We start from the raw sequence: 17,233 nt of genomic DNA, 5'->3' as shown, positions 1-17,233 counted from the left end.
ATGTCCAACAGTGATAGACTGGATTAAGAAAATGTGGCACATATACACCATGAAATACTATGCAGCCATAAAAAACGATGAGTTCTTGTCCTTTGTAGGGACATGGATGAAGCTGGAAACCATCATTCTCAGCAAACTATCGCAAGGACAAAAAACCAAATACTGCGTGTTCTCACTCATAAGTGGGAATTGAACAATAAGAACACATGGACACAGGAAAGGGAACATCACACACTGGGGACTGTTGTGGTGTGGCGGTGGTGGGGAGGGATAGCATTAGGAGATATACCTAATGCTAAATGACCAGTTAATGTATGCAGCACACTAACATGGCACACGTATACATATGTAACAAACCTTCACGTTGTGCACATATACCCTAAAACTTAAAGTGTAATAATAATAAAATAGAATAAAAATAAAAGGAGAAACCATTATCTGCCACTACAAAAGCACACTGAAGTACACAGACCAGTGACACCATGAAGCAACTCAATAAACCAGTCTGCAAAACAACCAGCTGCCATCATGACCACAGGCTCAAATTCACATATAAAAAATATTGAATATTAACCGAAAATGTAGATGGGCTAAATGCCCCAATTAAAAGACACAGAATGGCAAGCTAGATGAAGAGTCAAGCCCCATCAATCTGCTGTCTTCAAGAGATCCATCTCGCTTGCAAAGACACACATAGGCTCAAAATAAAGGGATGGAGGAGAATTTACTAAGCAAATGTAAAACAGAAAAAAAACAGGCGTTGAAGTTCTAGTTTCCATCAAAACAGGCTTTAAACCAACAAAGATCAAAAAAGGGAAAGAACGGCATTACATAATGGTAAAGGGTTCAATTCAACAAGAAGAGATAACTATCATAGTACATATGCACCCAACACAGGAGTACCCAGATTCATAAAGCAAGTTCTCAGAGACCTTCAAAGAGACTCAGACTCCCATCCAATAATGTTGGTAGACTTTAACACCCGACTGACAGTATTACACAGATCAGCAAGACAGAAAATTAACAAAGATATTGAGGTCCTGAACTCAGCTCTGGATCAAGCAGACCTGATAAATATCTACAGAACTGTCCACAACGAAACAACAGAATATACATTCTTCTCATTGCCACATGGCAACTACTTTAAAATTGATCATATATTTGGAAGGAAACCACTCCTCAGCAAATGTAAAAAAAAATTGAAATCCTAACAAAAAGTCTCTTATACCACAGCACAATCAAATGAAAACTCAAGATTAATAAACTCACTCAAAACCAGACAACTACATGGAAATAGAACAACCTGATCCTGAATGACTCCTGGATGAATAATAAAATTTAGGCAGAAATCAAGAAGTTATTTGAAACTAATGAGAAAAAAAGACAATGTACCAGAATCTGTGGGATGCAGCTTAAACAGTGTTTTTGTTTTCTGAGATGGAGTCTTTCTCTGTCTCCCAGGCTGGAGTGCAGTGGCATGATCTTGGCTCACTGCAACCTCCACCTCCTGGGTTCAAGCAATTCTCCTACCTCAGTCTCCTAAGTAGCTGGGATTACAGGCTCATGACACCACACCCAACTAATTTTTGTATTTTTACTAGAGATGAGATTTTGCCATGTTGGCCAGGCTGGTCTCAAATTCCTGGCTTCAGGTGATATGCCTGGCTTGGTCCCCCAAAGTGCTGGGATTACAGGCATGAGCCACCGTGCCCAGCCTAAAACAATGTTAAGAGGGAAATTTATAGCAGCAAAGGCCCATATCAAAAATCTAGAAAGATGTCAGATCAATAACCTACCACCACAACTAATATAACTAGAGAACCAAGAGCAAACAAACCCCAAAGCTAGTAGAAGGCAAGAAATAACCAAGATCAGAGTGGAACTGAAGGAGAGACACGATAAACACTTCAAAAAAATCAATGAATCCAGGAGCCAGTTTTTTGAAAAAAATTAATAAAATAAATAGGCAATTAGCTACACTAATAAAGAAGAAAAGAGAGAAGAACCAAACAGACACAATAAAAAATAATTAAAGCGATATCATCACTGATCCCGCAAAAATACAAACAACCATTATAGAATACTATAAACACCTCTATGCACATTAACTAGAAAATCTAGAAGAAATGGACAAATTTCTGACACATACCCCCTCCCAAGACTGAACCAGGAGGAAACTGAATCCCTGAATAGACCAATAGTGAGTTATGAAGTTCCAGCATTAATAAATAGCCTACAAACCCCCCCAAAAATTTAAAAAGCCCAGGACCAGATGAATTTACAGTTCAATTTTACCAGAGTTAGGAAGAAGAGCTGGTACAATTTCTACTGAACAAACAAACAAACAAACAAACAAACAAAAAACCTAGGACCAGGTAGATTTAAAGCTGAACTCTACCAGAGGTAGAAAGAAAAGTTGGTATGATTTCTACTGAAACTATTCTAAACAATTGAAATGGAGGGACTCCTCCCTAACTCATTTTATGAGGCCAGCATCATTCTTATACCAAAACCTGGCAGAGATAAAAATAAAAATCAAAACACTTCAGGCCAATATCCCTAATGAACATCAATGCAAAAATCATAAATGAAATACTAGCAAACTGAATCCATCGACACATCAAAAAGCATATCCACCACGAACAAACTGTCTTCATCCCCGGGATGCAAGGTTGGTTCAACATACACAAATCAATAAATGTAATTCATCAAATAAACAGAACTAAATACAAAAACCACATGATTATCTCAATAGATGCAGAAAAGGCCTTTGATAAAATTTAACATCCCTTTATGTTAAAGTCTCAATAAACTAGGTATTGAAGGATCATACCTCAAAACAAAAGAGCCATATACGACAAACCTACAGCCAATATCACACTAAATGGGCAAAACCTGGAAGCATTCTCCTTGAATAATGGCACGAGACAAGGATGCTTCTCTCGCCACTGTTATTCAACATGTTATTGGAAGTTCTGGCCAGAGCAATCAGGCAAGAGTAATAAATAAAGGGTATTCAAATAGGCAGAGAAGAAGTCAAATTATCTTTGTTTGCAGATGACATGATTCTATATCTAGAAAACCCCATCATCTCAGCCCAAAAGCTTCTTACCAGATAAGCAACTTCAGTAATGTCTCAGGGTACAAAATCAATGTCCAAAAATTGTGAGCATCTCTGTACACCAACAACAGGCAAGCAGAAAGCCAAATCATAAATGAATTCTCATTCACATTTGCTACGAAGAGAATAAAATACCTAGGAATACAGCTTACAAGGGAAGTGAAGGACCTCTTAAAGGACAACTACAAACCACTGCTCAAGGAAATCAGAGAGGTCACAAACAAATGGAAAAACATTCCATCCTCTTGGATAGAAAGAATCAATATCATAAAAATGGCCATACTGTGCAAAGTAATTCATAGATTAAATGCTACTTCCACTAAAGTCCCATTAACATTTTCCACAGAATTAGAAAAAAAATTATTTTAAAATTCATATGGAACCAAAAAAGAGCCCGTATAGCCAAGACAACCCTAAGCAAAAAGAACAAAGCTGGAGGCATTATGCTACCCAACTTCAGACTATACTACAAGGCTACAGTAACCAAAACACCATGGTACTGGTACAAAAACAGACACAGACTAATGGAACACAATAGAGAACTCAGAAATAAGGCCACACACCTACAACCAAGTGATCTTTGACAAACCTGACAAAAACAAGCAATGGGGAAAGGACTCCCTATTTAATAAGTGGCTCTGGGGAAACTTGCTAGCCATATGCAGAAAGTTAAAAACTGGACTGCTCCTTAAACCTTATACTAAAATTAGCTCAAGATTGATTAAAGACTTACATGTAAAACCCGAAACTATAAAAACCCTAGAAGAAAATCTAGGCAATATCATTCAGGACAGCAGCACAGGCAAAGATTTCATGATGAAAATGCTGAAAGCAATTGCAACAAAAGTAAAAATTGAAGAACGGGATCTAATGAAACTAAAGAGCTTCTGCACAGCAAAATAAGCTATCATCAGATGAACAGACAACCTACAGAATGGGAGAACACTTTTGCAATCTATCCATATGACAAAGGTCTAATATCCAGAGTCTACAAGGAGCTTAAAAATATTTACAAGAAATTTGGAGGGGACAATTATACAAACCATATCAATGTATCTATAGTGTTGATTGGGTAAGGCACTTAGGCTTTGATTCTGGATAAACACAGTAGTAGAGTCTTCATATAATTTCTTCAGCTATAATCAGTGTCAGTGTTGTCTGTGAGTTCCTCAGAGTTCCACAGGCCTCAGGCTGTGGCTTTTAGTGGAGTATGTAGTGAGGCTTTATCAGGGGAAATTCAGCCAGATATTGGGTGAAATTCACCCCCGATATTTCACGTAGCTTCTTTTCTATTTTCCCTAAGTGTCGGTGGGTCTGAGAAATAAAGGGATAGAGTACAAAAGAGAAAAACTTTAAAGCTGGGTGTCCGGGGGAGACATCACAGGTCAGCAGGTTCCGTGATGCCCTCTGAGCCACAAAACCAGCAAGTTTTTATTAGCGATTTTCAAAACGGGAGGGAGTGTACGAATAGGGTGTGGGTCACAGAGATCACGTGCTTCACAAGGTAATAGAATATCACAAGGCAAATGGAGGCAGGGCAAGATCATAGGACCACAGGACCGGAGAGAAATTAAAATTGCTAATGAAGTTTTGGGCACGCATTGTCATTGATAACATCTTATCAGGGTTTGAGAGCAGACAACCGGTTTGACCAAAATTTATTAGGTGGGAATTTCCTCATCCTAATAAGCCTGGGAGCGCTACGGGAGACTGGGGCTTATTTCATCCCTACAGCTTCGACCATAAAAGATGGCCGCCCCCCAGTGAGATGAACCCGGTACCTCAGTTGGAAATGCAGAAATCACCTGTCTTCTGCGTCGCTCACGCTGGGAGCTGTAGACTGGAGCTGTTCCTATTCGAACATCTTGGCTCCTCCCGCCCCCCAGAGTTTCTTAAAAGAATTATTTTGGATTATTTGACAGGCAGTTCACATATCTCCTCCATTTTGGGGGCTTTTCTACTGGAAAATTATTGTATTCTTTTGGTGGTGTTACATCTCATTTTTTAATGTTTCTTGTTGCCATATATTAATATCCATGCATTTGAATAAGTAGGTAATTATTTCAATCTTTGCAGACTGACTTTTTCTGAGAAAACTTTTACCAGTCAGCCTATCTAGTAATTATGAGAATACCATCTAGTGTGGACCATGATTGGACTTGTTGCTGAAATCCTTGGGTAACCTGGTCTGAGTCAGCAGGTGAGAGGCCCTGGCATCTGAGTCCATGGGGTTTGGCTTGGGAGTTTTGGAGCTTGGATCTACCAGGAGAAACCAGCTAATTGGGTCTGCAGTAGTGGGCCTGGACCTTGTATCCAGGAGGGTGGGCCTGGGGCCTTTGTCCTGTATCCACAGGGGCTTACCTGGCATAAGGGTCGGCCTTGAGCCTGAGTTTGCAGAGGCCAGCCAGGAACTAAGCTGGGGCTAGGCCTGGCCCTTGGGTCCACTGAAAAAGGTCTGAAGCCTCACTCCATAGGGGCAGTCCTAGGACCTGGGTCCATAAATGTTGGCCTGAAGTCCTTGTCTGCAGGAATGGTCCTGAGCCTTGATTCATGGAGGCCAGTCTGGCACTGGGATCCACTGGGTTAGGCCTGGACTTTTGAGTCTAATGGAGCTGGCTTGAATGCTTGGGCCACTAGAACCTGGGGCCACAGGGCCTAGCCTAGAGCCAGCCTGGTGCAGGGGTAAGCATGGAATTTAGGTCTGTGGCAGAAGATGTGGATCCAGGCATTATGTATGCTGGCCTAGAGCCTTGAGCCACAGGATCTGGTCTGGAGCCTGAGGCTGTGGGACTGACCTGGAGCCTGACTATTCTGAGGCCAGCTCAAAAGCTACCTGTGTGGGTGTTGGCCCACAGGCTAGGTCTGCAAGTGTTGGACTTGGACCACAAGGACTCATGTGGGACCTGAGTTAATAGGGGCAGACCTGAAGCTTAGGTATGTAGGGTCTGGCCCAGCACTGGGATCTTCTCTGATAGGACTCTGGATCTTCTGGAGCAGGATTGGACCCTGGATTTGCTAAAGCAAGGGAGTGTAAGGCCAGCATGGAGAGTGCAGAGGCAACGACCAGCCTAGCAGTAAGCAGGCCTAGAATCTGTGTCCACAAGTGCCAGTATGGTACTTGAGACCAGGGATGCTGACTTGGCACTGGGGTGGGCCTGAAGCCTTGGGGATGTGTTGGCCAACTTGACTCTGGGTTGGTCTGAAACCTGGAGCTGACTTGTAACTGGGCATGCAGGGGCTGGCTAGGTACTGAGTAATCTTAGAGTTTGTATACACAGGGGCCAACATGGAGGCTGGCTTGCAGGTATCAGCATGATGACTAGGATTGGAGGTTTGTCTGTTCCTGGGGCTGGCCAGGAGCCTGAGTCTGTGGGGAATGGCCTGGCACTGCAGTGGATTTGAAGCCCAGGACCACTGGGGCCAGTCCTGGAGTGTGGGGCCACTGTAGTTAAACTGGTGTTAGGGTGATCCAGAGTCCAAATCTGTTTTGGCATGCCTGGAGCCTGAGATTGTGGGATTTGGCCTAGTGTTGGGGTTGGCTTAAAAGCTTAATCTGTGGGTACTGCCCTGGGGTCTGGGTTGTGGGGGCATGCCCAGTGCTAGGTTTTACTTGGGTCAGCCCACTGTTGGGGTCCAAGGCAAAGCCCTGTGATCACTTCCCCCTTCTACCCCAAGCTTAGGGTATCTCTCTACACACTGTGCTGCCTGGGTATGAAAGAGGAGTGATGTGGGTATTGTAAAACTGTCCTCCCTACATTCCTTAATGCATCTTTTTAATTTTTGTGCTACATCCAGGTTTTGTAATAGTTCACCAGGTTTCCTTAGCTTTTGTGAAGGTATTTTCATGTGTGGAGTGTTGTTGAAATTGATGTTTCCGTAGAGGAACAAACACTGAAAAGTCATATTCCACCATCTTCCTGATGTCTCCATAATTTTCAAAAAGTAATGAGAATCAAAAATGTTTCAGATATCTGCAACAAATGAAATTGGTATAAAAATGTGTGCAATGCACACTGTTGAGGAAGTACTATTGATACAACTGTGGCTTGTTTATATTCACAGTAGAAAGAAATGCTAAATTTCAGTTAGAGGTTAATGAAAATAACAACATAATTTCTTTCCCCATCCAAGTTCACAGGTCTCCTTGAATTCTATTCACTAGTCTCTCAGGATTCCATAGACCCAGAGTAAAAGAACCATGGTATATGAGTGAAGCAAGCAGAATCAGGCATGCCTGTTTTGCCGGAAGAAGGCAGCCCTACTTAGCTCTACTCATTTGTTGCCCGGGAGGAATGCAGGCTCACTGGTGTCAGATTTTCTCTTTCCAGAGAAATGGGAAATCTCTATTTTAACACGTTGGTAAATAAACTTAAAAACAGAAAAAAAACACTTTGCAGGTCATATGCAACATCTCTGTGGGCTGTATATGGACAAGGAACTAACAATTGTACCTCCTCTTTAAAGTATTATTTTCTTAGGCTTTCTAAACTCCTTTGAATTTCACCTCCTCTTGGCTTTGTAATGCAACTGCTTCTGGGAGGCTAGAGATTCTTAGCTAATAAGGAGTAAAATAGGCTATGTACAACTAGATCAAGGATTACCTTTTACTATAACAGAAAGATAACTATAAATCATTAATTTTTAAAGAGTAAAGCAGGGCAGAAAAAATCTTTTCATCAATTTCAACCATAAAATATCAAAGAGCCTAAAGTAACTTCAATCTAATAAGCATACGTGAGAACCTATTCTGTGCTAGATAATATATGGTAAAAGAAATTACAGGTACTATACTGTTTAAAAAAAGATTTTTGCCACTGATGAATGCAAACCTGAATCAGTTTAGTTTTGCCTGTTTTCATCATGTTGAGCTTTAAAGTTCCCTTGTGTTTCAAGTTTAGAGGTAACAATGTTAAGAGAAACAATATTTCTATGAATGTTCTTTCAAATGTCTGAGGGTATACATGTGCAAGAATTTCTCTAAGGAAAATATCTAGGGGTGAAATCGCTGAGACAAAGGCATTTGCTTTTTGTTGTTGTTGTTAGCTAGATTATGCAAAATGTTTCTCAATGCAGTTACACGAACTTGCATTTCCACCAGTAGTGTATGAGGATTTTAATTTCTCTACATCTGTGCAAATATACGGTACAGTCTTTTTTAAATTTTTACAGTTTAATGGTGTATAAGTGTATTTTATGGGGTCTTTGGCATTTTCTTGTGGACTAATGAGAGAATTTTTTCATATATTTATTGACCTTTTGGATTTTTCTATTGAATTCTTTGTTGAAGTCTATAGTGGATGCTATCATGTGCCGCCCAGATACCTCTCTCCAGGACAGAAGCACTCATTGTCAAGCTACTGAGAGTGTTAGCAACAGATACATCTCAGCTGAATTTCTCCCCAAGATAGGGCTTACCAAAATGTACATACCTTTCTCAGGGTCAGCCTGCATCCAATAGCTGTTTGATGTGAGTATATAAAGGCCCTGACCTCCATCCCAATTCAGGATGGCTTTGAAGGGCCATTCTAGCTCCAGAACCCCCATAGGATTGTCTGAGGTCTTTGCTGTGACTGCATTGCAGCTCTTCCTTTCCTTCTGTCCTGTGCTGTTTCTTCCACTTCCCCATAAGTTTCGATCCTGAGATCATGTCCCAATGCATTTTCTATGTTATTTCTAAAATCACTACATTTCTGGCCAGGTGCAGTGGCCCATGCCTGTAATCCCAGCACTTTGGGAGGCCGAGGCAGGCAGATCACTTGAGGTCAGGAGTTCAAGATCAGCCTGGCCAACGTGGTGAAACCCCCTCTCTACTAATAATACAAAAGTTAGCCAAGTGTGGTGGCTCACATCTGTAATCCCAGCTACTCAGGAGGCTGAGGCAGGAGAATCTCCTGAACCTGGGAGGCGGAGGCTGCAGTGAGCTGACGTTGTGCCACTGTACTCCAGCCTGCACGAGAGTGAGACTCTGTCTCAGAAAAAAAAATCAATCAAATCACTACATTTCTGTCTTTCAAATTTAGATCTTAATTCATCCTGTAATTAATTTTTGTATGTGATGTGATAGAGGTCTTGTATCATTTTTTTCCTACATGGATGACCAGTTGTCCCAGCATTGTTCATTGAAATACCCACCCTTTCCCCACCAATATGCAATACCATTTCTGTTACATTAAGTAATGCAAGTGTCAATTTCGGGGCCTCCATTTTTGTTCAAATACTACACACACTGTTACTTATAATAGTTTTATAATTAGGCTTGATACCTGGTGGAGAAAATCTCATGAGTATCAGTTTTTCTCGTTTAAACCATTAATTGAGTGGATTGTATTTTTGTAATGTTAAATCAACTTTGCATTCATAGAATGAACTCACCTTGATCATAATGTATTATCCTTTATATACATTGCTATACATTTCTGAATTTGGTTTGCTAACATTTAGACCATGAATAAGATTGGCCTGTAATTTTTTTTTGTGAATTGTCCTTGCCAGGTTTAATGATCAAAGTTTTATTGGTCTCATAAAATGAATGTTAGTATGTAACAAACCTGCAAGTTGTGCACATGTACCCTAGAACTTAAAGTATAATAAAAAGAAAAAAAGGAAGTGGGGGCCAGGCACAGTGGCTCACTCCTGTAATCCCAGCACTTTGGGAGGCCGAGGCGGGCAGATCACCTGAGGTCAGGAGTTCAAGACCAGCCTGACAAACATGGTGAAACCCCATCTCTGCTAAAAATACAAAATTAGCTGGGCATGGTGGTGTGCACCTGTAATTCCAGCTACTCAGGAGGCTGAGGCAGGAGAATCGCTTGAACCCTGGAGGCGGAGGTTGCAGTGAGCCAAAATCGCACCATTGCACTCCAGCCTGGGCAACAAAAGTGAAACTACGTCTCAAAAAAAAAAAAAAAAAAGGAGGTGGGTTATGTAGAAAAACTGGGATGACGGTATATGACTTAGTGGCAAGAAGCCAGGCAAAGCAGAAAATGAAACTAAAAAGGTCTGGTATGTAAAATGCAGTGTGGTTTGATAGAATGGGAAACAGGGTACTACTGGGTTAAGCCTGGTTTTACATCATTCCTCTCTCCTTAGATAGCACCTTGTCCATAGGTCAGTCACAGCACTTCTAAAGTGGACCGATTTACATGTTGTGTCTCTCTTCTTCTGCTAGGTTGTAAACTTACTGAGCACAGGAAACATGCATATGAGTCTTTGGATCCCTGGTCTTTAACAGATATTCCTGCACATGGCTGATAAATGTTGATTGACTGAGTTAAGCAGTATAGTCTTGAGATCATTATCTGTGTAATGGTTTTGCACAAGTTCCATGAGTTAATAAAACGTTGAAAATGCTAAAATTTGTCCCTAGAACAAGGATCTTGAGCAGTCCCTAGAATAAAATGTTTGGAATTTATCTACAAGAGTTAATTAGGCTGCATATGGTTCTCGTTGTTTTGTTCTGTTTTGTTTTTTACTAAAGTTATCCTTTTTATTAAGCATTTAAGAAACCGTATCACAGCTTCTCCATTGAAGTCATGCATCTGATGTTTAGGCTCTGCTGATAAACTCACTGCATTGCCTTTACAATGTGTGGGATAAAAGGATTCACCCCATGGGTGCCTGTGACTTGTTCTGTTAATAATTGTTTTCCTTTTCTCATTATAGTTCAACATTTTAGAAGCCAAATGCTGTTCCACACTCTATTAGCCTCTTGCACTGGATTGGGACTGAGGTTTAGAACAAAGAGAAAGTAAAAATGGAAAAACATGTAAGACTGAAATGGCACAACTAGGACAATAACTTTAGCTCAAATCACCTGCTGACACCTGGAAATTAAGGAGCAATCACGCAGACCGATCAAAGGAAAGGTGCGAAGAGCCAGGGACAGAGCAGCCTGCCCCAGGTGCTAGTCAGTTCCTTTCTCATGGGTGTTGTCAGTTACCAGAGTATCAGTCAGCCATTGTTGCAAAATATACAACCACAACATTTCAGTGTCATACAACACTAAGGTGTTGATTTCATTCACATGTGGCTGATATAGGCTGGGCTTGGCTCAGCAGCTGTAAGCTGCTGATTGGACCTAAGTCTGCCTGAGGCTTCATCCTTCTTCAGTTAAACACTTTCCACAGGAAACTGAACTCATGGCAATGTGAGAGAAACAAGAGAGGCTGCACAACCAGGCAAGCCCGGACCACATGGCCAAGCCCAAACTCAGGGAGGTAGTGAAGCATATTTTTTCCACAGAAGTGTCAGAGAAGGAAGTAAATATTTTGGAATGACTAATGTCCATAGGCAGAGGCCTAGTCTGAAGCATTTCTATAGTAATGGAGATAATTGTGCTAAAGAAGTCAAGGGTAGGTGATTCTTGTATTTCTAAGTCCCAGATATTTTTACTGGGAAATGTTGCTGATAGGACAATGAATTGATACTATCTTTCTAGGGCATATTTGCAATATATATTAGCAATTTATTATCTATTGACTTCTAAGAATTTGTCTGAGATGTATAGAAAGATTTTTATATAATGTCATCCACCTCACTTTTATATTAGTGAAATGCTAGGGAAAATTACAGGTGTTTGGTTGAATAAAATATGTGACATCCAGATGATGGAATATTTATGCCACATTTCAGTGATGTTATACCAGAATCTTTAATGACGTGGGACAGTATTGCCAATATTCTTGCTTAATGAAAAAAAAGCATGTTACAAAACAGCAGATATTTTGTTTTTAAATCATGTAAATATGGGTATTCATATTAAGCTTCTGTAGGGATATCAAATAAAATATGATAATTATTTGTGGATGGAGCTAATTTTCATCTGAAATTTATTCTACCTACTATGATCTGAATGTTGGTGTTTCCCCCAAAATTGATTTGTTTGAACTTAATACCCAATGTAATAATAACATTAAGAGGTGGGGTCTTTGGGGATGAGATTTTTGTCCTAATAAATGAATTTGAAGGGAGCTGCCTTGCCTTTCCACCACACGAGGTCACAGTAAGAAAGCACCATCTTGGAAGTAGAAAGCAAGATCTCACCGGACATTGAATGTGTTGTTGCCTTGATCTTGGACTTCCCAGCCTCCAGAAGTATGAGCAATAAATTTCTGTTGTTTATAAATTAAAAAAATAAAATAAAATGAATGTGAGACAGCTCCGGACTTTTCTATACTTTTTGGATATGTTTGTTTAAGACTGGAATTATTTATTCCTTGAATATCTCAGAGTTTTTTTTTTGCCGGAATAATTTAATCTCCTAGTTAAATGTTTTGGATATTTTATTCTTTCTTGAGTTAATTTTAATGTTATATTCCTTCTGGGGATTTGCTGGTTTCACTACAATTTAAAATTTACTATCATAAAGCTGTTAATAAATGCTTCACTTATTCTACAATTTCTTTTGAAATTTTTCAAACCTACAGAAAAGTTGAAAGAATATTGCAATGAACAACCACATACACTTCATCCAACTTTACCAATGCTCATCATGTTGCCACATGACTCTTACCTATTTATCCACATGCGCGCACACACACACACACACACACACACACACACATTTTTAGTTAAATGATTTGAAAGTGAGTAGAATAGAGGTCATGACAGTTGACGAATAAATAGTTTAGTGTGCATTGCTTAAGAATAAATATATTCTCCTACATAATCATAATGCATTATCATAATTGATAGAATAAAAATAATTCCATAATTTTGCCTACTATAAGGTTGTATTGAAATCTATTCAGTTGTCCCTAAAATGCGTTTTATAGTTTTTTTTTTTTGGCCAATCTAGGATCTGGTGACATTTTACACGTTATATTTGGTTATATCTCTTTGGTCTGTTTTTTTTTTTTTACACTTTTAGTAGTTACTTCATTTTATTTTTTATTCCTTCAGGGATATGATATTCTTGATTATAAAAAAAATTTCATCATGACAACATAATTTATTTTGCTGAAATTGAGGCAATAAACATACATTTTATGAGATAAATATATAATAAATGATTTATGTATATATGTGTTTTACTACTTTTAAACCAACACAATATTCAGACATTTTGATAATTAAATTCAGATGTCTTTGATACTTTACCAAGTTTTAGCTGTATAAAAACCATAGGTGTAATTCACATATCTTTTTTTGTTTTGATTTGTTTTTAATTTTTTTTTTTTTATTTCAATAGGCTTTGGGGTAACAGGTGATGTTTGGTTTCATGAATAAGTTCTTTAATGGTGATTTCTGAGATTTCGGTGCACCCATCACCTGAGCAGTGTACACTCAACCCAATGCGTGGTCTTTTATCTCTCACTGCCCCCACCCTTTCTCCCAAGTCCCCAAAATCCAATGTATAATTTTTATGCCTTTGCATCCTCATAGCTTAGCTCCCACATATGAGTGAGAAAATACGATGTTTGGTTTTCCATTACTGAGTGACATCACTTAGAATAATAGTCTTCAATCCCATCCAGGTTGCTGTGAATTTCATTATTATGTTATATATATATACACACACACATATATATACACATATATATAGTATTTTGTTTTATATATATAAAACTATACATATAAAACATTTGTTTTATATATATAAAACTATACATATAAAACATTTGTTTTATATATATAAAACTATATATATAAAACATTTGTTTTATATATATAACTATATATATATAAAACAATATATAAAACATATGTTTTATATATATAAAACTATATATATAAAACATTTGTTTTATATATATATAGTATTTTGTTTTTTATATATGTATATAAAATATTTTCTTTATCCACTCATTGATTTATGAGCATTTGGGCTGGTTCTGTATTTTTACAATTGCAAATTGTGCTGTCTGTATGGTGACCGTGTCATGTTGGAAGCATGAGTAAAGCCCTTAAACAAAAGATCCTGAGGAAACAAAAGAACCTGAGGGCTTTACTCATGCTTCCAGCATGACAGAGTCACCATACAGATATCAGCTCAGTCTCTCCTCTCTCCGAGCCCTCGATCCCCTGCTCTTCACCATGTGGCCTCCCCACCTTGGGCCAGCAGTACAGCTTCCCCACCCCATGTATGAACATTCCCAGTACCAATGGCTCTACGTTTTTCTGATGTAAGGCTGCCAGTGGTACTGCCATTGCTGCCTTCAGACTAGGAAAGGAGCAAAGACACTGAGTGCCACATCTCTATCAATCTTCAGCCAACCTAAGGAGAAGAAGTCAGTCCGTCTTCCACATGAGTCTCCCATACACCCTGCTCCTCACCAAGCAGAGCCCCCTGGCTTGGGCCCACAATGCAGCCACCTCACCCCAAACCAAATGCATTTACTGTCAGTGGCTCTGCATTTCTCTGCAGTGGAGCCCCAAGAGACATGTGAAATGCCTCCTGCCATGACCACTGCCACCACCAATGTCCCTTCTTCTGCTGCCTCCGAGCTTGGGAAGAAACATAAAGCCTGAGCTTACCCCAGGGCTACATTGTGTAGCCTGAGAGAGCCAATCCAAAGTCTTCAGCCAGCATTTGAGTGGGAGAGGAGTTCACACTTTCAGAGCATTGGGAGTGAGCATGGCTGCAGTCATGAGGAAATACAGAGGAGCCACACGGCTCAGCAAGAGCGTACCTACCAGTCATTATGAGTAACCACCATCTGCTGGATCACAGCCCAAACTTCAACACCAAAAATATTTTGCTAACATTCCCCCCTGTGAAATCAAGGACAAGAACTCAGTGGCAAATAAAGACACTGCACAAAGCCCCCATCCCTCTGAAAACATCAAGAAGTCAACTAACTCTACTCACATCAAACCATAATTAAAGGAACACCTGCCCACACAAATAAGAAAGAACCAGTGCAATAACTCTGGCAAATCAAAAAGCTAGGGTGTCTTTTTTCCTTTAAATGACTGCATGAAATCCCAAGCAAAAGTTCTTAATCAGGCTGAAATGGCTAAAGTGACAGAAATATAATTCAGAATATGGATAGGAACAAAGATAATTGAGATTCAGGAGAAAGTCAAAACCCAATCCAAGAAATCTAAAGATTACAATGGAACATTACAGGAGCTGATAGAAAAAAAAAATGGTCATATTAAGAAAGAACCAAATGGGTATGATAGAGCTGAAAAACACACTGTAAGAATTTCATAGTGCAATCGCAAGTATTATCAACAGAATACATCAAGCTGAGGAAAGAATCTCAGATCTTCAAGACTGTTTCTCTGAACTAACTCATGCCACAATAAAAAGAATAACAAAAAGATGAACAAAACCTCTGAGAAATATGGAATTATGTAAAAACACCAAATCTGAGAGTCACTGGTGCCCTTGAAAGACAGGGAGAGAAAGCAAGCAACTTCAAAAACAAATTTCAGGGTATTATCCATGCAAAATTTCCCCAAACTTGGTAGAGTGGTCAATATTCAAATTCAGGAAATACAGAGAATCCCTATGAGATACTACACAAGGTCAACCCCAAGACATATAGTCATCAGATTCTCCAAGATTGAAATGAAAGAAATAATGTTCAAGACAGCTAGAGAGGAAAAGCAGGTCACCTACAAAGGGAACTCCACCATTCTAACAGCAGACATTTCAGCAGAAACCATATAAGCCAGAAGTGATTGGAGGCCAATATTCAGTATTCTTAAAGAAAAGAATTTCTAATCAAGTATTTCATATCTAGTAAAACTAAGCTTCATATGCAAAGGAGAAATAAGATCCTTTTCAGACAAGAAAATACCATGGGACTCCTTTACTACCAGACCTGCTTTACAAGAAGTCCCAAAAGGAATGCTAAATATGGTAGGGACAGACTGTTACCAGACACTACATAAACACACTTAAGTATACAGACCATCGATGCTATAAAGCAACCACACAATCAAATTTGCATAATAACCAGCTAAGAACATGACAGGATCAAATCCACACATATGAATATTAACTTAAAGTGTAAATGAAATGAGTTCCCCAATTAAAATTCACAGAGTGACAAGATGGATAAAGAAGCCAGACTCAATGGCGTGCTGTCCTCCAGAGACCCATCTCACGTGGAATGACAGCAATAGCCTCAAACAAAAAAAGATGGAGAAAAACCTACTAAGCAAATAGAAAACAAGAACAAGCAGATGTTGTTATCCTTATTTCAGACAAAACAGACTTTAAACCAACAAAGATCAAAAAAGACAAAGATGGGCATTATAAAATGGTAAACGGTTCATTTCAAGAAGAAAACCTAACTATCCTAAATAAATAAGCACCAAACACAGGAGCACCTAGATTCATAAAGTAAGTTCTTAGAGACCTACAAAGAGACTTAGATTTCCACATAACTGTACTGGGAAACATCAATGCCCCACTGAGGGTACTGGACAGATCACTGAGTCAGAAACCTAACAAAGGTATTCAGGATCTAAACTCGACATTTGACCAAATGGACCTAATAGACATCTACAGAACACTCCATCTAAAATTAACAGAATGTATACTCTTCTCAGCCACATGTGGCACATACTATAGAAGCGACCACAGACATAAAAAAATCTTCACCAAATTCACAAAAACTAAAACCATACCAACCACACTCTTGGACCACAGCACAATGAAAATAGAAATCAATAAAAAGAAAATCACTCAAAACCATACAATTACATGAAAATTAAACAACCTTATTCCGAATGACCAGTGAGTAAACTATGAAATTAAGGCAAAACATACTACCCAAAGTAATTCATAGATTCAGTGATATTCCCATCAAGCTACCATTGACTTTCTTCACAGAATTAGAAAAAATTATTTTAATTTCATATGGAACCAAAAAAGAGCCAGTATAGCCAAGACAATCCTAAGCAAAAAGAACAAAGCTGGAGGCACCATGCTACCTGACTTCAAACTATATTACAAGTCTACAGTAACCAAAACAGCATGGTACTGGTACCAAAACAGAGATAGACCAATGGAACAGAACAGAGGCCTCAGAAATGACGCCACACAGCTACAACCACCTGATCTTCAACAAACATGACAAAAACAAGCAATGGGGAAAGGATTCCCTATTTAATAAATGGTGTTGGGAAAACTGGCTAGCCATATGCAGAAAACTG

This window comes from Pongo pygmaeus, chromosome X, assembly GCF_028885625.2.
Source record: "Pongo pygmaeus isolate AG05252 chromosome X, NHGRI_mPonPyg2-v2.0_pri, whole genome shotgun sequence".
NCBI classification, from domain to species: Eukaryota; Metazoa; Chordata; class Mammalia; order Primates; family Hominidae; genus Pongo; species Pongo pygmaeus.
This window is presented reverse-complemented; position numbering follows the sequence as displayed.